The 27,309-nt window shown below is 46.1% G+C and overlaps 1 long non-coding RNA gene across 1 annotated transcript; it reads left to right on the top strand.

The window, feature by feature from the left end:
* Window positions 1–21,700: 21,700 nt before the first annotated feature.
* Window positions 21,701–22,786, top strand: LOC123084681 (uncharacterized). Its single transcript, XR_006439376.1, has 4 exons — window positions 21,701–21,939; window positions 22,023–22,205; window positions 22,292–22,417; window positions 22,650–22,786. It is a non-coding gene; the product is annotated as an uncharacterized lncRNA (long non-coding RNA).
* The last annotated feature ends 4,523 nt before the right edge of the window (window positions 22,787–27,309 follow it).

Raw genomic sequence — 27,309 nt, 5'->3', positions numbered from 1 at the left:
CTCTGGTTCAAAATATTATATATGATTTGTGATCAGAATAATCTTACAGATGAGATTGGGAGGCAAATCCTAATTAATGGTTCAGGGTCAAACTGATATTAACATCGTAAGCTGCTTCGTGACCTTAACCAGTTGGGCCTGCGTGTCGGCCTGCCCGGTGGTGGCGGCCTGCGTGTCGCGGGGTGGTGGCTGCGTTGGCCCTGCCTGGTGGTCGTGGGTGGATGCTGTGGATCTCATCTGAGGTGGCAGGCAGCTCCTCTCGTGCGATCCGAAGGTGGCGGTGGCCGAAGCACCATAGCCGGCGGAGCAGCGACCCTGAGATGGACGGCGGCGGTGGAAGCGCCCCATCCAACGGGGTGGGCTGTTTTGGTCGGAGATGGTGACGGCAGTGACTGCGGATCCAACGCCCCGATCGGATCCGCCGCGGGGAAGCCTTCTGCCGACAGGCGGCGCGTGGAGGGGCCGGTGAGGAGATGCAGGATCTCCGCCGGAGTACCGACGGTGACGTACGTCTTCATGGAGAGGTTCCGCTCGGTTCCAGCCAGCCGCGAGATCGGGACGACGTGGCTTCCGGTGAAAATCGCGCCTGACTGCGGTCTTGGCGGACGATGGCGGCGTCTCGGACGTCGTTCCCTTCTCGAGGCATCGTCGTTGCAGGTCACGTCAATCTCATCGGGTAGTTTCGGGGGAAACCCTAGATCTGAGTCTACCGGATCGGACAATGACAGCGCCTTCGGTGTCGTTCTTCCTCCTGGTGGCACCGTTTTGGAGCAAGTGCTGGTTGGAGGGGACAAGAGGAGGAGCGGTGTTTCATCTTACACATTGATGACGGCGGATCTCGACGTCGTGGCGCAATTGAGACTCGGCGCCCGATGCGCAGAGATGGACTCACGCAGGAGGGTGACGCTATCTGGCGTCGTGGTGGCGTCAGCGGCAGTTAGACCGGGCAAGGTAGATGCAGCAGTACAACTCTGAAGATGGATTGGTGGCCGGTGGCTGTGGCGGCCTCGTACCCGACAGGCGTCCTGGTTGAGGAGCACGCCGGACTGGTGGGTGCCCATACCCAGCAGGCATCCCGATTGGGACTTCAGGTCTTAGATGTTAGGTTTGGCTGCAAGGTCTGTTTGGTATTAGGCCCTGACTATCAGCGCCCCTTCATCAACTGGATAGGAGTAGCGACAGATGTTGCATAGACGGTGACTTTAGTCTTACTGTTGTATGTCTTTGTTAGGTCTTGTGTCAATAATTAATAAAATGGTTGTATGCATCGTCCAGATGGAGAGGCCGGGAGTCTTCCTCCTTTTTTTAAAAAAAGTTCTAACTGAGTTTACGAAGAAGCTTGCCATTTTCACTCAAATCATAATACATAGATGTGTTACGTTCGGCATCATTTGCATGACCGTCTGGACACTCCAAAAAGAACTTGCATTTCTGGACTTCTACAACTGAAAAGCAGAGCTTACGACAAACCCGATATTGTTAGTGAAGTACTGTCAGCCATTGCGACATCTAACGAAGTTAGAAGTTAGCAAAAATATCTGACTGTTCTTACTGTTCTGACCCGATACCTTGCTTATATATTTACCATTCTGACTGTTCTGAAACCTGTGAAAATATCTGTATATACAGCAGCAAAAGCTGAGCTCCTTCTGTGGAGGTGTGTATACAGTAGCAAAAACTGAGCCCCTAGGCAAGGTGTTAGGCTTGTTCTAGGCCCATGTTGTGTCTATAGATCTGCTTTGTAAGGGGGCCTACCCATCATATTGTATCGTTCGGCCGTGTACTTTGGTTCGTTGCTTTAGTTATAAAGTGGGGCGAAAGCCTGTTTCGTAGCAAAAGCTGAGCTTTGATGAATGAAAAATTTGACGATTTCAACCATTCTTCAGAACCTCGAATTCATGGTAACCATACAAAGCATCTCAACCATTCTTGCCTCCATTTCTTTTACTTTTTTTACCAATCTGCCCTCATCGTGTGGATGTTAAAGAGCTGCTTTTTTACATCATTTTCTAGATGATGTACAAACAGTTCCATGGTTGGAGCTACCTTGATGACTGGGGAATCTGCTTTGGTCAGTATATATAGACCAGTAAATTGAGCAGATTTAGCCAATAGTTCAATAAAATTATTTGCAAAACTCAGATAAATGTTTGTTGTGCTACACTGGCCATAGAAATCGGCAACCCATTTTGCAAGCTGCTTCTTAAACTTAGCCTGACGAAAATATTTCTGTTTACAAACCTCAGCGCCCTTTCTTTTATAAATCCCAGACCTGTTCAGTTGATTTCTTTTAGAAATATTTCTTTACAAAGAGAGTAGAAAGGCAGAGCAAAATACCCACAAAACTTGCATGATATAGTGACATGGATCTTCAGAAATAAAACCAGGAATGTTGGTAGGAGTACAGCACACTTGTAGTAAACTAGTAATAAACAACACCTGAATCAAATAAATACACATGCCACTTGAAGTCACAAGCCACACTTGGTATTTAAACAGATCTCATGCCAAAAACCAGAATTACAGAGCTTACACATACATCACCAACATAGAATATCAGACACTCCAATAAAATGTGTTGGAACAAGAAAAAATAAATCCGGTTCGATGGGAGACAAAGTGACCGCTCGACAATAACCAGGAAAACTGGACTTTTATTTGGAAAAAAACCCTAAACTTGTAGATGACATGCAGGAGTACACGGAGCCAGGCGTATGTATGGATGGAGAGATGTGGGTCAATGGACACAAGGGTAGTTGACATATCAGTATGGATTTATGGTGGAACACTGTAAATAAGGAGTGTTGAGGAAGGTACTCTATTGTGTATGGTGGAACACTGTAGGCACAGGAGGCATCGGAGGCACCTTCCCCATCGGTGCAGTGATGGTGGTATTGTTTTCATGGAAGTGCTGGAGCAGTGGAAGCTCCTAGAGGCATATCTTTTGGGCTGATAAGTATCATCTTGCAGCCGAGAGTGGTTGGCATATATACAACATGGACGTATGGTGGAACACTGTTAAAAAGGTAGTGCTTAGGAAAGTATTCAGTGGTGAATGTATAGTTGATGAACAGAGGATAAATATACAGAATGAAATCACATACCAACTGATGGGTGGATGGCTGGATGTGTTGACGAAGACTGGATTGATTCATCTGAGGTAGCTGCTCATCTCGGCCCGCTCGTCGAAGGAGGCGAACTCCGGGGGAAGCTTGGGTTCGTAGCTGTCGCGATGCAGCGGTGAGCTTCACTGGAGTTTGCTCCACCAGCTCCTCTCGCCATTCACCTTCACTCTCTCCAGCTGGCGTCCATGTAGATGCGGGAGGCGTTGGATGCTCCAGCACCCTCGGACGTGGAGCTCCTTCCACATCGGCGCTGTTATAGTGGCATCGTCGTTGTGGAAGTGTTGGAGCAGTGGCAGCTCTTGGAGTCCTACCCTTTGGAGGCTTGGGAGCTGACAAGTATTATCTTGCGGATCATGGGCGATGAAAATTGTCTTGAGGTTATAGCAGAACAGGATGTCAAGAGTCTTCAGGCACTACGGGAAAAAACTTATAAGCCGTGTAAAAGACTATACACCGAGATCTATTTTTCGGGTACCCGGCTTACGTTACACTAAGCCGAGTCAAGAAAGAAAAACACCCGGCAACTGCAAAACACCCGGCTTCTAACAACCTATAAGCCGAGCTGCACAAAATAGCTCACGGTTTAAAGTAAGCACACGGTATCTATTGGAAAAGCCACTCGGCTTACAGCTCGCGGTCGGCAAAGATACCAGCCACGTGTTGATAACAGAGACAGTGGACTGCACCGTCACGGAGCATCCAATAAGCCGTGTGCCAGATGGATGCACTCGGCTTATTGGCTATATAAGCCGAGTGCCTACGGGTACACTCGGCTTATAGGCTATATAAGCCATGCGCTAGACCACGGTACTCGGCTTATATTGTATATAAGCCGTGTGCCAGCTGAAAGCACTAAGGTTATATTTATGCAAAATTTGTTTAAATGATTTTCCATTGTATTTATTATTGTTGTTTAATTATTATTTCTCCCTCACCCACTTTTCCCTAAATAGTTTTCATGGGTCATATCTTCGATGCCCTCGATTTACTGGTGGTTGGGCATGCCTCTCCGTCGTCTGCCTCCTTTGAGAGCACGAGAAGTTTCAAGGACAACGTAGTAGTACCAGGGGTTGGGCCATTCAATGACGCCGTGATAGCTCCCGAGGATTTTCGGCATCATATGACTTTCCAAGGATTCAAACGGTTGGATCAGGCATGCCGCCGAGGTAATTTCGCACTACCGATGGCTGGGCACGCCCCTTTCTCGACTGTACATGGAATATGCATGTCGCAAATACATCACATATGATTTTCCATGCAGCTTCTGGGCATGATGTCATGTGCCGCCTTGCGGATCTGCAATTTCCGGCGCTGAAACCCTAGAAGTGCAATAAATGTCTCAAATATTGGAGGCGCGTCCGAAAATGCGGGGGCCTGACATGTGTCATTCGATGGCCTCCTTTGAGAGCACGAGTAGTTTCGAGGCCAACGGAGCAACATCTCCCGCAATTCCTTCACAAACCCGATACGTTCTCTCTCGATGCCGAGAGACTACCTCGGAGATGGTGCAGTTTACAAGCGGCCTCAGGTGAGGTCTATAAGAAACGCGCCCAAACTTTTACCACACCCTACACAGACCATTTGATGACGCCGTGACAGCTCCTGAGGATTTCCGGCATCATACGATTTTCCGAGGATTCAAACGGTTGGATCAGGCATGCCACCGAGGTAATTTCGCACTACCTATGGTGGGCAAGCCCATCTCTCGTTTGCACATGGCATACACATGTCGCAACTACATAACATATGATTTTCCATGCCGCTTCTGGGCATGATTTCATGTGTCCCCTTGCAGATCCGCAATTTCCGGCGCTGAAACTCTAGAAGTGCAATAAATGTCTCAAATATTGCAAGCGGGTCCGAAAAATGCGGGGGCCTGGCATGTGTGTCATTGAATGGCCTCCTTTGAGAGCACAAGAGGTTTTGAGGCCAACAGAGCAACATGGCCCGCAATTCCTTCACAAACCCGAGACGTTCTCTCTCGATACCGAGAGACTACCTCGAAGATGGTGTAGTTTACAAGCGGCCTCAGGTGAGGCCTACAAGAAACGCGCCCAAACTTTTACCACACCCTACATGGACCATTCGATGACTCCGTGACAGCTCCCGAGGATTTCCGGCATCATACGATTTTCCGAAGATTCAAATAGTTGGATCAGACATGCCGCCAAGGTAATTTCGCACCACTGATGGCTAGGCATGCCCCTCTCTCGTCTGCACGTGGCATACGAATGTCGCAAATACATCACATAGGATCGTTGGCAGTTTACGTTCAAACCTCTTCCGAGTCCGGTCGAAGACATAGATCATGCGGGCCTTACGGATGGGTGAAATCTCTAAAAACATAGAGCCAATGAATTAAAAATACAATAAAAATTTAAGTATAATAAAATACAATTAAATAAAACACAGAGAATTTTAGAAGTAAAGTGATAAAATTTTTGTATTGAAATAAAAAAACAAAAAATATAGTAGTGTAAACCGTGTAATCTGTTGTGACACTCGGCTTACCCTCTGCTCTAGGCTTAGCTATGAGCGCGGGACTTAGCCAAAAAAGACGCGCGTAGAGCTGATTTTGACCCAAATCGACCGCGCACAGGCTCTGTTTTCCCCCTCCTCTGACTCCTCCTAGCGCCGCCCCCATCTCTCCTCCCCCCGCCCCGCCGCCGCCCCCATCACTTCCCTCGCGCCGCCCCCTGAACCCTCCGCCGCGCCGCCACCCACCTCGCGCCGCCGCCCATCCTCCACCCACCGGCGGCGTCGCTATCACCCACCGGCGCCGCGCCCTCCTCCACTTCAGCAGAGTTGCCCCAGATCCGCCCCGACCATGAGCGCCGCTGAGCTGGCCCTCCCATCAGCGCCGCCGCCCCTCCCCGACCGCTAGGGTTGAGGTCGCCACGCCATCTTCCCTCCACCGGCAGGTAGCCCGTCTCTCTCTCTCTCTCTCTCTCTCTCTCTCTCTCTCTCTCTCTCTCTCCTATTTCTTCCCTCTTCAGCAGGTCCGGCTGCTTCGGCGGCAAGGTGTCCCCTCCGCGTTTGCGACAAAAACTGCAAGCAGGTCTTGGTTCCGTCCCTCCCCCAATTGCATCTTCAGGGAGTCGAGAAGAAACAACAACAGGTCTTTGTTCCCCTCTCCCCCAACAACAACAGGTAGATCGATTTTTCTTCTCTGAACCTTCTCGAATGATGGAATCTCATATTCATATATTCCTACAAATTACAAACCTTCTCATCTTGCCAAAAAAAATTGTATGCATGTCCACTGATTAAGACAAGCACTTCGATAGTTTGCAAATTTATTTGAATGCAATCGTGAAGGACACAGCAAAGTGTATGAGATGCAGCATGTAATCCCTTGTGAAGAGCTTTCATGATAAAAGAAGCATTTTTGTTTTATATTTGAAAGCTTTAACATGGTATATTAGAAAGGAGTGGCCAGAGCACATATTTGTTTTTGTTATGGAAATACAAGTGTTGTCACTGTAAATACAAAAGGAGTGGGTAGAGCACCTATTCTGCATGTGAATTATGTTTAGTCCCAATTTGGAAGTTTGCATGTGGATTATGTTTGATCCCAATTTTCACTTTATTGCACACATGCATTAGTTTTACGTCGAGACCGTTGTCGCAGAGCTTCTTGCTGGACGGACGACCGGCACCGAACACGCTTCGAGGGTAAGAATCATTCGCCTCATAGGATTTATGTATATGTAAATCATGTAGCTAGCTAGTCGCGTTACCTATGCGTCTCCCGTTCGAAAGAGTTACATTATTTATAAATATGCAATCTTTGTATATTTATAATAGTAACTCTTTCGAATTGTCCAACGTTTTCCACGGACAGCCCGAGGATGTGTAGGTTGGCTTCATTTTTATGATCTACTCCGATCCGATACAGGATTTCGGCAGCGTCTTCCCATTATTCTCTGAATGCACATTCTCTCGGCTTGTTGCCGAGACGTGTATTTGGAGAACAGCGGGGAGGTGCTGCCGAAATTCTGTGTGGATCGGAGTAGTGCATGAAAATGAAGCCACCTACACATCCTCGGGTGGGATTAGGACCTATCCTTACCTATTAGATAGTTTGAGTTCATGCTGTAAAACATGAATAATTGTAATTAATTGAACTAATACTGGATGAAACTACTTGGTCAATGAAAATACATCAGATGGAGGATCGTGAGTGGATGTATAGTGGCTGCCTGAGTGGGGGGGGGGGAGGTGTGCTTCCAGAATGGATTACAAAGACGAATCAGTTCTTGGAAGCAGTATTTGCCAGGCACACAGGATGTGGTGTAGTGTGGTGCCCCTGCACTATCTGCGGCAACAAGAAGGAAAAAACAATGGATGAAATGGGTCGACACCTTCTCAAGAATGGGTTTATGCCAGACTACCACCGGTGGGTCGCACATGGTGAGTCTGAGCCCCAACGTGCGAGAAAGGAGGTGGTACGGCAACGCACAAGCTCACCCGAATATGTTACTCATGTTGAATTCATGCTAGAAGACCTAGAAAATGCTGCAGCGCCTGAAAATCCAGTCACAGGTGAAGGGGGACAGGGGGAGGAGGATGAATAGCAAAGGACTAAGAAGTTCTATGAAACATTGAATGGGGCACAAAGACCACTACACGGGCATACAGAGGTCACTCAACTGGATGGCATTGCACGCCTTCTTGCTGTGAAGTCCCAGTTTGGTTGGAGTAGATCATCCTTCGATACACTTCTGACCGTTATTCGCACTATATTGCCAAAAGACAACATTCTGCCAAAGAACATGTACGAGTCGAACAAAATCTTCCGTGAACTTAAGCTGCCATATGAGCGAATACATGTTTGTCCGAACACATGCATCTTATTTAGGAAAGAACATGTGAATGCAAATTACAGTCCAAAGTGCAAATCGTCTAGGTATATTGAGGTCGAAGGTGATGATGGTCAGAAGAGGCAGCTCACAATCCCCCAGAAGGTCCTTCGGTATCTTGATCCCATACCAAGGATCCAACTGTTGGAAATATGCCCTAGAGGCAATAATAAAAGCATTATTATTATATTTCCTTGTTCATGATAATTGTCTTTATTCATGCTGTAATTGTGTTATCTGGAAATCGTAATACATGTGTGAATAACAGACATCGACATGTCCCTAGTGAGCCTCTAGTTGACTAGCTCGTTGATCAACAGATAGTCATGGTTTCCTGACTATGGACACTGGATGTCATTGATAACGAGATCACATCATTAGGAGAATGATGTGATGGACAAGACCCAATCCTAAACATAGCACAAGATCGTATAGTTCGTTTGCTAGAGTTTTCCAATGTCAAGTATCTTTTCCTTAGACCATGAGATCGTGTAACTCCCGGATACCGTAGGAGTGCTTTGGGTATGCCAAACGTCACAACGTAACTGGGTGACTATAAAGGTAGACTACGGGTATCTCCGAAAGTGTCTGTTGGGTGACATGGATCAAGACTGGGATTTGTCACTCCGTATGACGGAGAGGTATCACTGGGCCCACTCGGTAATGCATCATCATAATGAGCTCAGAGTGACCAAGTGTCTGGTCACGGGATCATGCATTACGGTACGAGTAAAGTGACTTGCCGGTAACGAGATTGAACGAGGTATTGGGATACCGACGATCGAATCTCGGGCAAGTAACATATCGATAGACAAAGGGAATAGCGTACGGGGTTGATAGAATCCTCGACATCGTGGTTCATCCGATGAGATCGTCGTGGAGCATGTGGGAGCCAACATGGGTATCCAGATCCCGCTGTTGGTTATTGACCGGAGAGTCGTCTCGGTCATGTCTGCTTGTCTCCCGAACGCGTAGGGTCTACACACTTAAGGTTCAGTTACGCTAGGGTTGTAGGGATATGTATATGTAGTAACCCGAATGTTGTTCGGAGTCCCGGATGAGATCCGAACGTCACGAGGAGTTCCGGAATGGTCCGGAGGTAAAGATTTATATATGGGAAGTCCTGTTTCGGGCATCGGGACAAGTTTCGGGGTTATCGGTATTGTACCGGGACCACCGGAAGGGTCCCGGGGGTCCACCGGGTGGGTCCAGCTGTCCCGGGGGGCCACATGGGCTGTAGGGGGTGCGCCTTGGCCTACATGGGCCAAGGGCACCAGCCCCACATAGGCCCATGCACCTAGGGTTTGAGGGGGAAAGAGTCCTAGGAGGGGAAGGCACCTCCTAGGTGCCTTGGGGGGGAGGGAAACCCCCTTGGCCGCCGCACCCCCTAGGAGATTGGATCTCCTAGGGCCGGCCAACCCCCCTTGGCCCTCCTATATATAGTGGGGGAGGAGGAGGGACTTCATACCTGAACGCCTTGGCCTTTGGTTGCCTCCTTCTCCCTCCCCAACACCTCCTCCACCTCCATAGTGCTTAGCGAAGCTCTGCCGGAGTACTGCAGCTCCATCAACACCACGCCGTCGTGCTGCTGCTGGTGCCATCTCCCTCAACCTCTCCTCCCTCCCTTGCTGGATCAAGAAGGAGGAGACGTGGCTGTTCCGTACGTGTGTTGAACGCGGAGGTGCCGTCCGTTCGGCGCTGGTCATCGGTGATTTGGATCACGTCGAGTTCGACTACATCATCACCGTTCTTTTGAACGCTTCCGCTCGCGATCTACAAAGGTATGTAGATGCATCTAATCACTCGTTGCTAGATGAACTCCTAGATGATCTTGGTGAAACGAGTAGGAAAATTTTTGTTTTCTGCAACGTTCCCCAACAGTGGCATCATGAGCTAGGTCTATGCGTAGTTCTTCTTGCGCGAGTAGAACACAATTTGTTGTGGGCGTAGATTTGTCAACTTTCTTGCCGTTACTAGTCCTTTCTTGCTTCAGCGGTATTGTGGGATGAAGCGGCCCGGACCAACCTTACACGTACGCTTACGTGAGACCGGTTCCACCGACTAACATGCACTAGTTGCATAAGGTGGCTGGCGGGTGTCTGTCTCTCCCACTTTAGTTGGAGCGGAATCGATGAACAGGGTCCTTATGAAGGGTAAATAGAAGTTGACAAATCACGTTGTGGCTTTAACGTAGGTAAGAAGACGTTCTTGCTAGAACCCTAATTCAGCCACGTAAAACTTGCAACAACAATTAGAGGACATCTAACTTGTTTTTGCAGCAAGTGGTTTGTGATATGATATGGCCAAAGTTGTGATGAATGATGAATGATCTATATGTGATGTATGAGATGTTCATGCTATTGTAATAGGATTCACGACTTGCATGTCGATGAGTATGACAACCGGCAGGAGCCATAAGAGTTGTCTTTATTCTTTTAATGACCTGCGTGTCATCGAGAAACGCCATGTAAATTACTTTACTTTATTGCTAAACACGTTAGCCATAGTAGTAGAAGTAATAGTTGGCGAGCAACTTCATGGAGACACGATGATGGAAATCATGATGATGGAGATCATGGTGTCAAGCCGGTGACAAGATGATCATGGAGCCCCAAGATGGAGATCAAAGGAGCTATGTGATATTGGCCATATCATGTCACGTTTATTATTTGATTGCATGTGATGTTTATCATGTTTTGCATCTTGTTTACTTAGAACGACGGTAGTAAATAAGATGATCCCTCACAATAAATTCAAGAAGTGTTCCCCCTAACTGTGCACCGTTGCGACAGTTCGCTGTTTCAAAACACCACGTGATGATCGGGTGTTTTATTCAGACGTTCACATACAACGGGTGTAAGACAGATTTACACATGCAAACACTTAGGTTGACTTGACGAGCCTATCATGTACAGACATGGCCTCGGAACACAGAAGACCGAAAGGTCGAGCATGAGTCGTATAGAAGATACGATCAACATGAAGATGTTCACCGATGTTGACTAGTCCGTCTCACGTGATGATCGGACACGGTCTAGTTTAACTCGGATCATGTAATACTTAGATGACTAGAGGGATGTCTAATCTAAGTGGGAGTTCACTAATAATTTGATTAGTTGAACTTAATTATCATGAACTTAGTCTAAAATCTTTGCAATATGTCTTGTAGATCAAATGGCCAACGTAGTCCTCAACTTCAACGCGTTCCTAGAGAAAACTAAGCTGAAAGACGATGGCAGCAACTATACGGACTGGGTCCGGAACCTGAGGATCATCCTCATAGCTGCCAAGAAAGATTATGTCCTACAAGCACCGCTTGGTGACGCACCCGTTCTCCCTGCAGAACAAGATGTTATGAACGCTTGGCAGGCACGTTTCGATGACTACTCCCTCGTTCAGTGCGGCATGCTTTACAGCCTAGAGCCGGGGCTCCAAAAGCGTTTTGAGAGACATGGAGCATATGAGATGTTCGAAGAGCTGAAAATGGTTTTCCAAGCTCATGCCCGGGTCAAGAGATATGAAGTCTCCGACAAATTCTTCAGCTGTAAGATGGAGGAAAACAGTTCTGTCAGTGAGCACATACTCACTATGTCTGGGTTGCATAACCGCTTGACTCAGCTGGGAGTTAATCTCCCGGATGATGCGGTCATTGACAGAATCCTCCAGTCGCTTCCACCAAGCTACAAGAGCTTTGTGATGAACTTCAATATGCAGGGGATGGAAAAGACCATTCCTGAAGTATTTGCTATGCTGAAATCAGCAGAGGTAGAAGTCAGGAAGGAACATCAAGTGTTGATGGTCAATGAAACCACTAAGTTCAAGAAAGGCAAGGGTAAAAAGAACTTCAAGAAGGACGGCAAGGAGGTTGCCGCGCCCGGCAAGCAAGCTGCCGGGAAGAAGCCAAAGAATGGACCCAAGCCCGAGACTGAGTGCTTTTATTGCAAGGGAAGCGGTCACTGGAAGCGGAACTGCCCTAAGTACTTAGCGGATAAGAAGGCCGGCAAAACGAAAGGTATATGTGATATACATGTAATTGATGTGTACCTTACTAGTGCCCGTAGTGGCTCCTGGGTATTTGATACCGGTGCAGTTGCTCACATTTGTAACTCAAAGCAGGGGCTGCGGAATAAGCGGAAACTGGCAAAGGACGAGGTGACGATGCGCGTCGGGAATGGTTCCAAGGTCAATGTGATCGCCGTCGGCACGCTACCTCTGCATCTCCCTTCGGGATTAGTTTTAAACCTTAATAATTGTTATTTAGTGCCAGCTTTGAGCATGAACATTGTATCGGGATCTCGTTTAATTCGAGATGGCTACTCTTTTAAATCTGAGAATAATGGTTGTTCCATTTTTATGAGAGATATGTTTTATGGTCATGCTCCTATGGTGAATGGTTTATTCTTTATGAATCTCGAACGTGATGCTACACATGTTCATAATGTGAGTGCCAAAAGAAGTAAGGTTGATAATGATAGTCCCACATACTTGTGGCACTGCCGCCTTGGTCACATAGGTGTCAAACGCATGAAGAAGCTCCATGCTGATGGACTTTTAGAGTCTCTTGATTATGAATCATTTGACACATGCGAACCATGCCTTATGGGTAAAATGACCAAGACTCCGTTCTCAGGAACAATGGAGCGAGCAACCGACTTATTGGAAATCATACATACTGATGTGTGCGGTCCGATGAGTGTTGAGGCTCGCGGTGGCTATCGTTATGTTCTCACCCTCACTGATGATTTAAGTAGGTATGGGTATATCTACTTAATGAAACACAAGTCTGAAACCTTTGAAAAGTTCAAGGAATTTCAGAGTGAGGTTGAAAATCAACGTGACAGAAAAATCAAGTTTCTACGATCAGATCGTGGAGGAGAATACTTGAGTCACGAGTTTGGGGCACACTTAAGAAAATGTGGAATAGTTTCACAACTCACGCCGCCTGGAACACCTCAGCGTAATGGTGTGTCCGAACGTTGTAATCGCACTCTGTTAGATATGGTGCGATCTATGATGTCTCTTACCGATTTACCGCTTTCTTTTTGGGGCTATGCTTTAGAGACTGCCGCATTCACTTTAAATAGGGCTCCGTCGAAATCCGTTGAGACGACACCGTATGAATTATGGTTTGGGAAGAAACCTAAGCTGTCGTTTCTAAAAGTTTAGGGATGCGATGCTTATGTCAAGAAACTTCAACCTGAAAAGCTCGAACCCAAGTCGGAAAAATGCGTCTTCATAGGATACCCAAAAGAAACTATTGGGTACACCTTCTACCTCAGATCCGAAGGCAAGATCTTTGTTGCCAAGAATGGGTCCTTTCTGGAGAAAGAGTTTCTCTCGAAAGAAGTAAGTGGGAGGAAAGTAGAGCTTGATGAAGTATTACCTCTTGAACCGGAAAATGGCGCAACTCAAGAAAATGTTCCTGAGGTGCCTGCACCGACTAGAGATCAAGATACTTCTGATCAAGCCCCTACTGAAATTCGAAGGTCCACAAGGACACGTTCCGCACCAGAGTGGTACGGCAACCCTGTCTTGGAAATCATGCTGTTAGACAATGGTGAACCTTCGAACTATGAAGAAGCGATGGCGGGCCCGGATTCCGACAAATGGCTGGAAGCCATGAAATCCGAGATAGGATCCATGTATGAAAACAAAGTATGGACTTTGACTGACTTGCCCGTAGAGCGGCAAGCCATAGAAAATAAATGGATCTTTAAGAGGAAGACAGACGCGGATGGTAATGTGACCATCTATAAAGCTCGGCTTGTCGCTAAGGGTTATCGACAAGTTCAAGGGGTTGACTACGATGAGACTTTCTCACCGGTAGCGAAGCTGAAGTCCGTCCGAATCATGTTAGCAATTGCCGCATTCTATGATTACGAAATATGGCAAATGAACGTCAAAACGGCATTCCTCAATGGTTTCCTTAAGGAAGAATTGTATATGATGCAGCCGGAAGGTTTTGTCGATCCTAAGAATGCTGACAAAGTGTGCAAGCTCCAACGCTCGATTTATGAGCTGGTGCAAGCATCTCGGAGTTGGAACATTCGCTTTGATGAGATGATCAAAGCGTTTGGGTTTACACAGACTTATGGAGAAGCCTGCGTTTACAAGAAAGTGAGTGGGAGCTCTGTAGCATTTCTCATATTATATGTAGATGACATACTTTTGATGGGAAATGATATAGAACTCTTGGACAGCATCAAGGCCTACTTGAATAAAAGTTTTTCAATGAAGGACCTTGGAGAAGCTGCTTATATATTAGGCATCAAAATCTATAGAGATAGATCGAGACGCCTCATAGGTCTTTCACAAAGCACATACCTTGATAAGATATTGAAGAAGTTCAATATGGATCAATCCAAGAAGGGGTTCTTGCCTGTGTTGCAAGGTATGAAATTGAGCTCAGCTCAATGTCCGACCACGGCAGAAGATGCAGAAGAGATGAGCGTCATCCCCTATGCCTCAGCCATAGGTTCTATTATGTATGCCATGCTGTGTACCAGACCTGATGTAAACCTTGCCGTAAGTTTGGTAGGAAGGTACCAAAGTAATCCCGGCAAGGAACACTGGACAACGGTCAAGAATATCCTGAAGTACCTGAAAAGGACTAAGGAAATGTTTCTCGTTTATGGAGGTGACGAAGAGCTCGTCGTAAAGGGTTACGTCGACGCTAGCTTCGACACAGATCTGGATGACTCTAAGTCACAAACCGGATACGTGTATATTTTGAATGGTGGGGCAGTAAGCTGGTGCAGTTGCAAGCAAAGCATCATGGCGGGATCTACATGTGAAGCGGAGTACATGGCAGCCTCGGAGGCAGCACATCAAGCAATATGGGTGAAGGAGTTCATCACCGACCTAGGAGTCATACCCAATGCATCGGGGCCGATCAAGCTCTTCTGTGACAACACTGGAGCTATTGCACTTGCCAAGGAGCCCAGGTTTCACAAGAAGACAAGGCACATCAAGCGTCGCTTCAACTCCATTCGTGAAAATGTTCAAGATGGAGACATAGAGATTTGTAAAGTACATACGGACCTGAATGTAGCAGATCCGTTGACTAAACCTCTCCCTAGAGCAAAACATGATCAACACCAGAATTCCATGGGTGTTCGATTCATCACAATGTAACTAGATTATTGACTCTAGTGCAAGTGGGAGACTGTTGGAAATATGCCCTAGAGGCAATAATAAAAGCATTATTATTATATTTCCTTGTTCATGATAATTGTCTTTATTCATGCTGTAATTGTGTTATCTGGAAATAGTAATACATGTGTGAATAACAGACATCAACATGTCCCTAGTGAGCCTCTAGTTGACTAGCTCGTTGATCAACAGATAGTCATGGTTTCCTGACTATGGACACTGGATGTCATTGATAACGAGATCACATCATTAGGAGAATGATGTGATGGACAAGACCCAATCCTAAACATAGCACAAGATCGTATAGTTCATTTGCTAGAGTTTTCCAATGTCAAGTATCTTTTCCTTAGACCATGAGATCGTGTAACTCCCAGATACCGTAGGAGTGCTTTGGGTATGCCAAACGTCACAACGTAACTGGGTGACTATAAAGGTAGACTACGTGTATCTCCGAAAGTGTCTGTTGGGTGACATGGATCAAGACTGGGATTTGTCACTCCGTATGACGGAGAGGTATCACTGGGCCCACTCGATAATGCATCATCATAATGAGCTCAGAGTGACCAAGTGTCTGGTCACGAGATCATGCATTACGGTACGAGTAAAGTGACTTGCCGGTAACGAGATTGAACGAGGTATTGGGATACCGACGATCGAATCTCGGGCAAGTAACATATCGATAGACAAAGGGAATAGCGTACGGGGTTGATAGAATCCTCGACATCGTGGTTCATCCGATGAGATCGTCATGGAGCATGTGGGAGCCAACATGGGTATCCAGATCCCGTTGTTGGTTATTGACCGGAGAGTCGTCTCGGTCATGTCTGCTTGTCTCCCGAACGCGTAGGGTCTACACACTTAAGGTTCAGTTACGCTAGGGTTGTAGGGATATGTATATGCAGTAACCCGAATGTTGTTCGGAGTCCCGGATGAGATCCCGGACGTCACGAGGAGTTCCGGAATGGTCCGGAGGTAAAGATTTATATATGGGAAGTCCTGTTTCGGGCATCGGGACAAGTTTCGGGGTTATCGGTATTGTACCGGGACCACCGGAAGGGTCCCGGGGGTCCACCGGGTGGGTCCACCTGTCCCGGGGGGCCACATGGGCTGTAGGGGGTGCGCCTTGGCCTACATGGGCCAAGGGCACCAGCCCCACATAGGCCCATGCGCCTAGGGTTTGAGGGGGAAAGAGTCCTAGGAGGGGAAGGCACCTCCTAGGTGCCTTGGGGGGGGGGGGGGGGGGGGGGAGGGAAACCCCCTTGGCCGCCGCACCCCCTAGGAGATTGGATCTCCTAGGGCCGGCCAACCCCCCTTGGCCCTCCTATATATAGTGGGGGAGGAGGAGGGACTTCATACCTGAACGCCTTGGCCTTTGGTTGCCTCCTTCTCCCTCCCCAACACCTCCTCCACCTCCATAGTGCTTAGCGAAGCTCTGCCGGAGTACTGCAGCTCCATCAACACCACGCCGTCGTGCTGCTGCTGGTGCCATCTCCCTCAACCTCTCCTCCCTCCCTTGCTGGATCAAGAAGGAGGAGACGTGGCTGTTCCGTACGTGTGTTGAACGCGGAGGTGCCGTCCGTTCGGCGCTGGTCATCAGTGATTTGGATCACGTCGAGTACGACTACATCATCACCGTTCTTTTGAACGCTTCCGCTCGCGATCTACAAAGGTATGTAGATGCATCTAATCACTCGTTGCTAGATGAACTCCTAGATGATCTTGGTGAAACGAGTAGGAAATTTTTTGTTTTCTGCAACGTTCCCCAACACCAACGTCTCTTTATGTCCGCCGAATCTGCCCGAAACATGAGGTGGGCAGCAGAAGGGACTAGATACCGGCCTAAGATAGTGATACACCCGTCTGATGCTGCAGCATGGAAGGAGTTCGTTAAGCGATTTCCAAACAAAGCTGGCAAACAGGACAGTGTAGCAATTGCGGTTACAACCGATGGGTTCAATCCATTTGGCATGACTAGCGCCACATACAGCTGTTGGCCCGTGTTTGTTATTCCGATGAATCCCCCCCCCCCCCGGCTTCTGCATGAAACGACAATACATGTTCTTGTCGCTCGTAATTCCAGGTCCTGGATATCCGGGGAAGAAGATGAGTCTGTACTTGGAGCCGCTTGTGGATGACATGATGGTTGCTTGGGATAAAGGAATACGGACATACAACGCCCTAACAAAGAAGCACTTCGATATGTATGTTTGGTACTTCACATCCCTACATGACCTACCGGCACGTGCGATTTTCTGCAGCTGGTGTGTACATGGGAAATGGCCTTGCCCGGTGTGTATGCAGAATTTGACGTTCTATTGGCTGAAGAAAGGTGGGAAGTATACCTGCTTTGACAAGCACCGTCCGTTCCTTCGTCCTGATCATCCATTCAGACAAGACAAAAAGAACTTTGAGAAAGGTAAAGTTACCAATGCTCCACCCCCACCTGTGATGACCGGTCACATAATCAAGGCTCAATTAGATGGTCTCCAGCCCAATGCTACGGGGTCAGGTTTTGTCGGATATGGAGACACACACAACTGGACTCACATACCAAGCTTGTGGAGGTTCCCTTACTTTCAGGATCTCCTCCTTCCACATAACATTGATGTAATGCACACTGAGAAGAATATCGCTGAGGCCCTTTTTGGCACAATCTTCGACACTGAGAAGACGAAAGACAACGTCAAGGCCAGACTTGATCAAGAGAAACTCTATGATAGGCCACGTTTAAATATGATCGAACCTGGACCCAAAAGAAAAGGGTGGGGCAAGCCACCGGCCCCATTCTGCCCTGCAAGGAAGCATAGGAAGGTAATGATGTAGTGGGTCCTGGACAAACTGCGGTTCTCTGATGGGTACGCATGAAATATAATGAAGGGAGTGAATATGAATACATTGCGAATAGGGGGGCTCAAGAGCCATGACTATCATGTCTGGCTTGAGTGAGTAATGCCGGTGATGATTCAAGGCTATGTCTCCGAGGAGATTTGGTGAGTGCTGGCGGAGTTGAGCTATTTCTTTCGTCAGCTTTGTGCTAAAGAGTTAGACCCAAAAGTTATTGAGAAGCTGGAGAAACAGGCACCAGAGTTGGTGTGCAAGCTTGAGATGATCTTTCCACCAAGCTTCTTTAATCCGATGCAGCATATGATCTTGCATCTTCCGTCTGAGGCACGATTGGGCGGGCCTGTGCAGTACCGTTGGATGTATGCACCTGAGAGAGAAAGTAAGAATCTTCGTGCCTAATGCAAGAATAAATGCCGTATTGAAGCATCCATAGTCGAGGCCTACCTCAATGAGGAGGTATCAAACAACACGACAAAGTACTATGATCCCAATATTCCCACTTAGCATAATCTAGTCCTTCGTTACAATGTCATCACCCCGGACGATCTGCCCCCACTTAGCATCTTCGCAGGGGTAGGTGGCAGAGCAAGTGCTAGAAGGCCTAGGCACATCAAACATCCAGAGTGGACAACCATTATGTCGTATGTGTTGACAAACATGCCGGAAGTACAACCGTACATCGAGTAAGTGCTCCTATATTTTTTTGCAAATAATCACAATTAAGTTTGTGACTAACTTAGCTTCTTTCTCACTACTATAGCGAATTCACACTTGAATGTTGGAACCTAGAAAGGCCCCTACCGAGGAGGAGAGGGAACATATCTTTAAAAGAGGCGGTAAAGGAAATGGCGGGTTCATTCCTTGGTTCGCGGCAAAAGTATGGCAATCCGTCCAACTTTCTTTTTGTGTCGACATTTCAAATTGGTCTTACTTCAACTCACACAGCAAACCTTTCTTATGAAACTTGTAGGCAAAAAGGGACCCTGTGAGAGCCGATTTGAAAGATTTTGCTAGAGGCTTCACATCTTCCGCTAAGAAATTAAATGCTTACGATGTGAATGGGTATCGCTTCCATACCCATTCTTATGATACAAATCAGCCCAGTTAAAAGACAATAAATAGTGGGGTCGTAACACCAGGGACAGATGGACTTCAATACTATGGAAGAATCGAGGAAATGATCGAGCTGGATTACGGTTTGGGCGACCGGGTGAACCCCGTTGTATTCAGATGCCATTGGTTTGACCCAACCAGAGTCAGGCGGTACCCAGACATTGGGTGGCTCGAAATTCAGCGAGCATACAAGTATGACGGAGATGATGTCTATATTTTGGCTAACCAGGCCAAGTCGGTGTTCTATCTATAGTACGCGTGCCAAACCGCGAAGAACCTGAAGGGCTGGGATGTTGTGATCAATGTACCCACACATAGTAAACCAGCTGCTCCATGAAGATTACCAACGCATAAACCCCAACACATATGAGGGTGAGTTCTACCAGGAAGATGGGCTCACAGGAGAATTTAGTATTCACTTGCCCACTGACGACGATGACATGGAGGTAGACGATGATCAAGATGAAGATGAGGGCATTGAAGCAGGGGATGAGCCAGACGCTGATGAAATCATTGAAGACCCGATGGACCTGAATTTACTTGAGCGAGCCCATCTAGGTGAAGGCGATGAGCCAGATGGTCCACCTGCAGACTATGCTCCAGAATGGTGGGACGACATGCGCGACAGTGATGATGAAACTCTCGGGCTAACTAATGATCCAAACGATGAGGACTATGACTTTTGAAACTTGTAATAATTCTATGTACTATGACCTTGTACCAATGAGACGCGTGCGATAGTGATGATGTACTTTTGGATGAAAACCAAGTCTATGTACTATGAACTTGTACTCCTAAATGTAAAATTTGTCGAGCTACCTACTTGATGTACTTCTAACTGTAAGACAACTCTATGCACTATGAACTTGTGCTTCTTGCCAAGTTCTCGCCCTATGATTTTGAACTTATGCATATGATTTTTTTTATGATAACATATGAACTTTTAAACATGGACTTCCGAATTGCTCTACTTTTGTTTTGCATATGAAGTTTTCAACATGAACTAATTGAACTACTCTTTCTCATAGCAGGTGACTGAAAGATGCCAGGCAACAAAAGGAACAAAGGGAACAAAGTTGCAAGCATTGGCAATGTGATTGAAAGGTTAGGCAAGGTGAGGAGGATCATAAAGAAGGGCACCGGTGCGGCAACTTCCATACAGGCAGGCAGGGCCAAACCTACACAGCGAGCCACGATGGATGGTACCCGAGGTAGACGACGTGCTCGTACCACTGTATCCCGTGTTTCTAGCCCTATCCCCTCCGTCCATTCCGAGGAGGAATCGGAGGAGGAAGCGGAGGAGGTGAGGGAGGATGAGCTAGTTGTGGAGGAGGATGAGAGGGAGTAGTCGGAGGAGAGGGAGGAGTCAGAGGAGGAGAGGGAGGAGGAGCCGGTTGTGGAGGAGTTAGAGGAGGGAGAGTATGAGGTGGAGACATCACCAGAGAAGATGGAATGGCCGGTTCCTAAGGAGAGCAAAATCTGGTTGCGTGGGGTGTCCACGCTCCCTTCGAGACCATATCCACATAAGGGCCTCATTGTCAAACCGGCCGGTCTGAGGTAAGTGTTTGTGTGGACTCTTACTTGCGTCTTTACTTTTAAGATTTTTGCAGATACTAACTTACTTACCTTTTCATTGTGCAGGGCCTTGGTGGTTGATGGAGAAGACATAAAAGTGCCACGCCAGCCAAGTAGCATCAATGGATGTCTTTGCAGGCATTATTACCCTGGCCTGGTCCCCATAGGAGACGGTGAGGAGGAGCCAGCTTGGTCTTGGGAGCATTGGAAATGAGCTCCGGATACCAAAGACAAGTGGGGCAGGGTGTATGGTAGTGCCGCCGAGCGGGTGGTCAATGATTTTTGGATAAAATTCTTTGTCAATTTTCATAGTTATTTCTTTGCCAATCTTTAAAATCATTGCACTAATAAATGTTTTATCCTCTTATGCTCTTTGGCAGGACTTCTTTACTTGCGCCGAGGGTATGAAGGATGAAGCTAATGAGGTTGTGGAGGCGATTGCCAAGAAGATTGTCCAAGACATGCCCTATGAGGCGCGCGTTGATGCTGTGGTGAAGTATTTCGCGCACGAACGCAAAATTCTTCTCAAAAAGTCTCTAGCCCGGAGAGTGCATCTCACCCGTTCCATGTACATGAAGGTAGTTTCCTTTTACTTATGATTGCCTGGATCAAAACAACTTACTTTCATTCCTAACTTGGATGTATTTGGCATACTTCAGGCGGTTTCCTCGTGGTGCAACAACAATGTTCCTTGCTACCAGCAAATCATATCCAAATGGATAGACCCGGAGTGGAGGGCCCAACATCGAATGGCTTCGGAGCGGCGTGCCTTGATGGGTGGTCCGGTACACCTTCAAGGCAACCTCAACCTCCACGCTTACGTGCAGAAGAAGGTAATAATATCATTCGGCTTCTCAACTTCTAAACTTGTGCTCTTATGGATGTTATTGCTTCTATTGCAGAATAGGGAGAGAGATGAGGGCCAAGAGAAGCTCAATACCTTCACGGGATTATGTCTCTCCCGCAAGTCAAAGAAACCGGAAGGGGGGTGGGTCAATCCAGGCGCTAGCTTGAGGATTGATGCATACAGTGGGAAGTTCAAGGAGCACAACGTGCCTGACTCTGATCCGGCCTCACAGGACATTGACGCTACAATTTCCCTCCAGTTGGGAGATGGCAAGAAGGGTGGTCGGTTATATGTTGGCGACGGTGCCATCCGTAAGTAGGACATCCCAAAACTCTCTCACCTCCGTGCTACCACGTCGAGCTCAGGTCCTGCTATAGAGCGTCGCCCACAGCCTGGGCTACACATGCTCCATCAACTCGAGGTATCTTTTGCTTCATCGACCTTCCTTGTTATTTCTTCTTTGTATTGCAACGATGGTGAACTTGTTGTGATGGCATATTGTAGGCCAATGCCAGGCTTCGAGAGGAGGAAGCCATGAAAATGCAGCAGGCCCTGTTTCAACAGCAAGAATTCATGGTTAAACAACAGGCAATCCTGCAGGAGACATTTGCTCAACTCAGAAATAATATGCAGGGTTCCACTTTGCCCGTTCTTCCTCCTCTTCCGACTCTTCCTAATTTCAACTTTGTAAGTCTCTGAACTTTTCAATCATGCATCTTACCTTCATGCTTGAAGATCATGAATCTTACCATCTCATCCTCTCGTGCTTCAAGTTTTCTCAGTCGGGACAAGGCTCCAATAACTGTGTGGTAGGTGGATCTTCACCTGGCCAAACAAGTCCAGTGACACCCATTACGGTTCATGTCTCTTCGACCTCCCCGCAACAATGATCACTTGAGGTAGTCGTCCATGTTTGTCCATTGTTGATGATTGCGTCTTCTCGTTGCTTGTGCTTCTCAACTTAAAACTTGTGCATTGTTGATGGTAGAGTCCACAAGCGTCGATGCTTATATTGTACATACTTCCTAGCTTCTATTTGAGCCTCATATGTTGATGCTTGTTGACTCTTTTTCCTTATCCATCTTTGCAACTTATCTTTAGAAACTCATGCGTGTGATAATGGACTTATAGGTTTGCATTGTGGATGGCGTTGACGATGGGCATATATGCTGCGGTGGAGCTCATTGGTTCATGCTTGGTGTGAACTTGGAACTCATGATCCTTTAATTTGTGAACCTCTGGTTGCATATGTATGTATGTTGTTGTGAACCTTCGTTGTATATGTATGCACTGTGTGGACCTGAAACTTATTGTCCTTTCGTTTGTGATCTTCTGTTGCATACCTATGCATATGTGGACTCTGCACTCATGTACGGCTGGATATATGTATTACTTGATATATGTTTGTTGGTCATGGTCATGTACTGCTGGATACATATATTTGTTGGATATATGTGCTGCTGGATAGATGTACTACTGTATATATGTTGTTGCTGCTCCCTGAAGTGATATATGTGCTGCTGGATAGATGTACTTGTGTATATATGTTGTTGCTACTCCCTGAAGCGCCTGTATATATGTTATATGGCCTAAAAGCCGTGTAGCCTAGCACCTGGCACCCGGCTTATGGCCTATAAGCCGCGTATCCCAGCACCTGGCACCCGGCTTATAAGCCATATGGCTGCGGCCAACACATAAGCCGTGTATCCCAGCACCTGGCACCCGGTTTATAGACCATCTGGACACATGAGCATGCTATATAAACAATGTACCTCAGTTAACCGGCACCTGGCTTATATATGTATATAAAAACCGTGTTGTTGTCGGCGGAACTCGGCTTATATAGTAACCGTGCGGTTTGCAGTAGCACCCGGCTTATATATAAACCGAGTGTTCGCGGTCGCACCCGGCTTATATATAAACCGTGCGTTCGCGGTCGCACCCGGCTTATATATAAACCGTGTGTTCGCGGTCGCAACGGGCTTATATATAAACCGTGCGTCCGCTGTTGCACCCGGCTTATATATAAACCGTGCCCTGACGACGGCACTCGACTTATATAGACACGTGGCCGTTAACATCAGGCTACCGTCAGGTTACTTTATTAAACCGGGAGCCCTATGAAAATACTCGGTTTATACATAAGCCGGGCTTTTTCGGTTCGGCTCTCGGCTTATATAGTATAAGCCGGACGACTGTAAACTGAGTATAAGCCGGTCGACTGTAAACTGCGGTTCTCTGATGGGTACGCAGGAAATATAATGAAGGGAGTGAATATGAATACATTGCGAATAGGGGGGCTCAAGAGCCATGACTATCATGTCTGGCTTGAGCGAGTAATGCCGGTGATGATTCAAGGCTATGTCTCCGAGGAGATTTGGTGAGTGCTGGCGGAGTTGAGCTATTTCTTTCGTCAGCTTTGTGCTAAAGAGTTAGACCCAAAAGTTATTGAGAAGCTGGAGAAACAGGCACCAGAGTTGGTGTGCAAGCTTGAGATGATCTTTCCACCAAGCTTCTTTAATCCGATGCAGCATAATATATTGCATCTTCCGTCTGAGGCACGATTGGGCGGGCCTGTGCAGTACCGTTGGATGTATGCACCTGAGAGAGAAAGTAAGAATCTTCGTGCCAAATGCAAGAATAAATGCCGTATTGAAGCATCCATAGTCGAGACCTACCTCAATGAGGAGGTGTCAAACAACACGAGAAAGTACTATGATCCCAATATTCCCACTTAGCATAATCCAGTCCTTCGTTACAATGTCATCACCCCGGACGATCTGCCCCCACTTAGCATCTTCGCAGGGGTAGGTGGCAGAGCAAGTGCTAGAAGGCCTAGGCACATCAAACATCCAGAGTGGACAACCATTATGTCGTATGTGTTGACAAACATGCCGGAAGTACAACCGTGCCCTGACGACGGCACTCGACTTATATAGACACATGGCTGTTAACATCAGGCTACCGTCAGGTTACTTTATTAAACCGGGAGCCCTATGAAAATACTCGGTTTATACATAAGCCGGGCTTTTTCGGTTCGGCTCTCGGCTTATATAGTATAAGCCGGTCGACTGTAAACCGAGTGCTATAAGCTGGGAGTTTTACTCGGCTTATATATAAACCGAGTTTATATCAATGTAAGCCGAGTGTATTTGCTACACGGCTTATAAGTTTTTCCCTGTAGTGAGGCATGGTAGTGTTGTTGTATGTGGCACCACGTGCTCTAATCTTGGGCAGTCTTCCAAGTGCAGGTGCGATAGTAACTTGAAGGCCAGCACACTGTCTTCTTTGCAGAAGCTAACAAGACTTTTTATCTTACAGGAATGCATATTACGTAGTTTTTCCGGGCTATTCCAACCGAAAACTACTTCCATTTTGTGGCACCAACGCAGCTCACATTCTTCCAGCTCAGTGAAACTGCCCAGGTAATAAAATCTGTAGATAGAAGTATCACATGTCACTGACACTGATTTTGTGACGTTTAGAAAATTGCATAAACCATCATGGGTCTCTTGCATCCTATATGCATCCAGTTCGGTGAAGGGGTACTGTAATGGGTGATGCAATTGCAATTTCCTTCGAAAAAATAGCTCCTATATGCATCCACATATGTGGACTAAGTGACTAACGCTGGACGGGATGTGTTGGTGTCGTGGCGAATGAGAAGGCCAGTGGGGCATCTCGCTATTGGAGCTTAGTTTTGCTGTTTCTTAATTCATGAGGTGGCAATGCATGCTCTTGAAAGGAAGATATTATGTTTTTACCTTTTGCAATATGAAATGAACAAAAGGGCTTGCTAATAAGCATCACCTCACTTAATATTTGCTAAATTATTTTAGCACAAAAATCGACCAATAGTTCACTTTTTTGCTTATTATATGTAATAAAAATTTAAGTAAAACCATAAATATATTATATATCTATCTATCCTAATAATAAAGCAAATAGTGTTTCTGGTCGTCCGTCCAAATAATTACCCCCGAATCAGCTACAAATTACCCGCTATGCCACCCGTAAGTTAAGAAAACGATTCGGTTTTTATTTTCAAAGGCGCCGCCGTGCTCAGTGGTTTTATACAAGCGATGCCCTATTTATGATGTAGGCACGCTACCATTGTGTTGGCTAGAGGTTGTTGCTTCTACACAGCAGACAAGGGTTCGAATCCTGGTAGTGCCCTTTTTTGCCTCCTTTTTTCTTAGGCACCTCCTCCACACCCCCTTACGCCTTCATGGGTCGGCCTACCGGCTGTGACGCTCCTGGTTTATTTTCATTTTGTCTTTTCTTTTCTTTTCTCATTTCTGTTTTAGTTTTTCCTTATTTAAATTTATTTCACAATTCCAAATTATAAAAAGTTTTCAGTTATATTTTTTTAGAGAAATTATAAAATGTGAGTGAATTCAAAAAAAATTCGGGAAATAATAAAATTTTCACTGTTTCAAAAATTATTGGTGATTTTACGAAACTGTTCGCAAATTATGAAAAATCACAATCTGGAAAAACATGTCAGGAAGAACAATCATGTTCATGATTTTGAAAAAAATGATTGTGTATTCAAAACATATTCGTGAATCTGGAAAAAAAATGTCCATGAATTTTTTTAGAAAATATTAAAAAAATTATATGTCTTTTGCGAAATTCAAAATTCAGCCCCCAATTTAAATAAGTTATCAATTCAAAAAATGTTAGCTAAGTCAAAAAATATTCATGAATTCAAAAACTATTCATGCATTTCAATAAATGTTTCTCTAAACAAAACAAATGTTCGTGATTTTTTAAAGATGTCCTAATTTCAAAAAGATGTCTTTCAATTCAAAAAACTGTTCGCCGATTCAGAAGTATTTTATGTCTAGGATTTGATTAGTTTTTGGAAAGTCTTTATATGTCTAGGCATTGAGAGTAGTTCGTGGTCGATGAGATTTGTTTTTAAAGATTTAAATATTCCCTTGCGCGAGACAATGGCAAGTGTTTCGTGCAGTGACAAGCTCATTGCCTAGGGATTTACCACGTCGAATGCATTACGATCACGTGGACATTGTGTCCATCATCAACGAGAGTGAGAAGAAAGATATGTGGCAACTTGGTGAGCCACCGTGTTAAAATAGAGAACACTCATATGTCTGGATATTAAGTCATACTTATTTGGCTAGCATGTATTTTGTGTGTCTCCCGTTGCAACGCACACCCCCGCTAGGGGGATTGACTACCGACATCATTAAAAATCTTTGATCTATTTCTTTTTTGTCATAAATTTGATGTCTCGTTTTCTTTGCTCTCTTGCATCATTTATTCTTAATTATCAATCTGTAAAACTGATGACATATTGGTGCAATTTGCCTGAAATCGAATTATTTTATTTTGGGTCTATAAATTTTCTGATTTTTGTTGTTGTTCACCCGTTGCAACGCATGGAATAATATAAATAACCTCTTTTATTCAACCGTGCCAATCCCCTTTCCATTATTGAAATAAAGGAAATAAAAACTTTTGATAGATGAACATTAGGAGAGGAGAAATGGGAGAAAGGTGGGCTGAGGCATTAACAGGAAACCCTCGGCACATTTCCTGCAGAGCAAGAACTGTCAACACCGTATGAAATTGAGAGAGATCACTACATATTACAGGACCAAAAGTAGGGAAAACATAGAAACATTAGACGGGTTGATGACTAGCATTAACAACTAATTAGTAAAACACATGAGAGGCGCATTGCCAAAGCACACTAGGGAAGGAAATAACAGGTGGAGCAAACCGCGTAGGTGTCTAGGTGGCAGCTCGGAGAATCGTATAGTGA

This window comes from Triticum aestivum, chromosome 1B (assembly GCF_018294505.1).
Source record: "Triticum aestivum cultivar Chinese Spring chromosome 1B, IWGSC CS RefSeq v2.1, whole genome shotgun sequence".
In the NCBI taxonomy this organism is placed as follows: domain Eukaryota; kingdom Viridiplantae; phylum Streptophyta; class Magnoliopsida; order Poales; family Poaceae; genus Triticum; species Triticum aestivum.
This window is presented reverse-complemented; position numbering and strand designations above follow the sequence as displayed.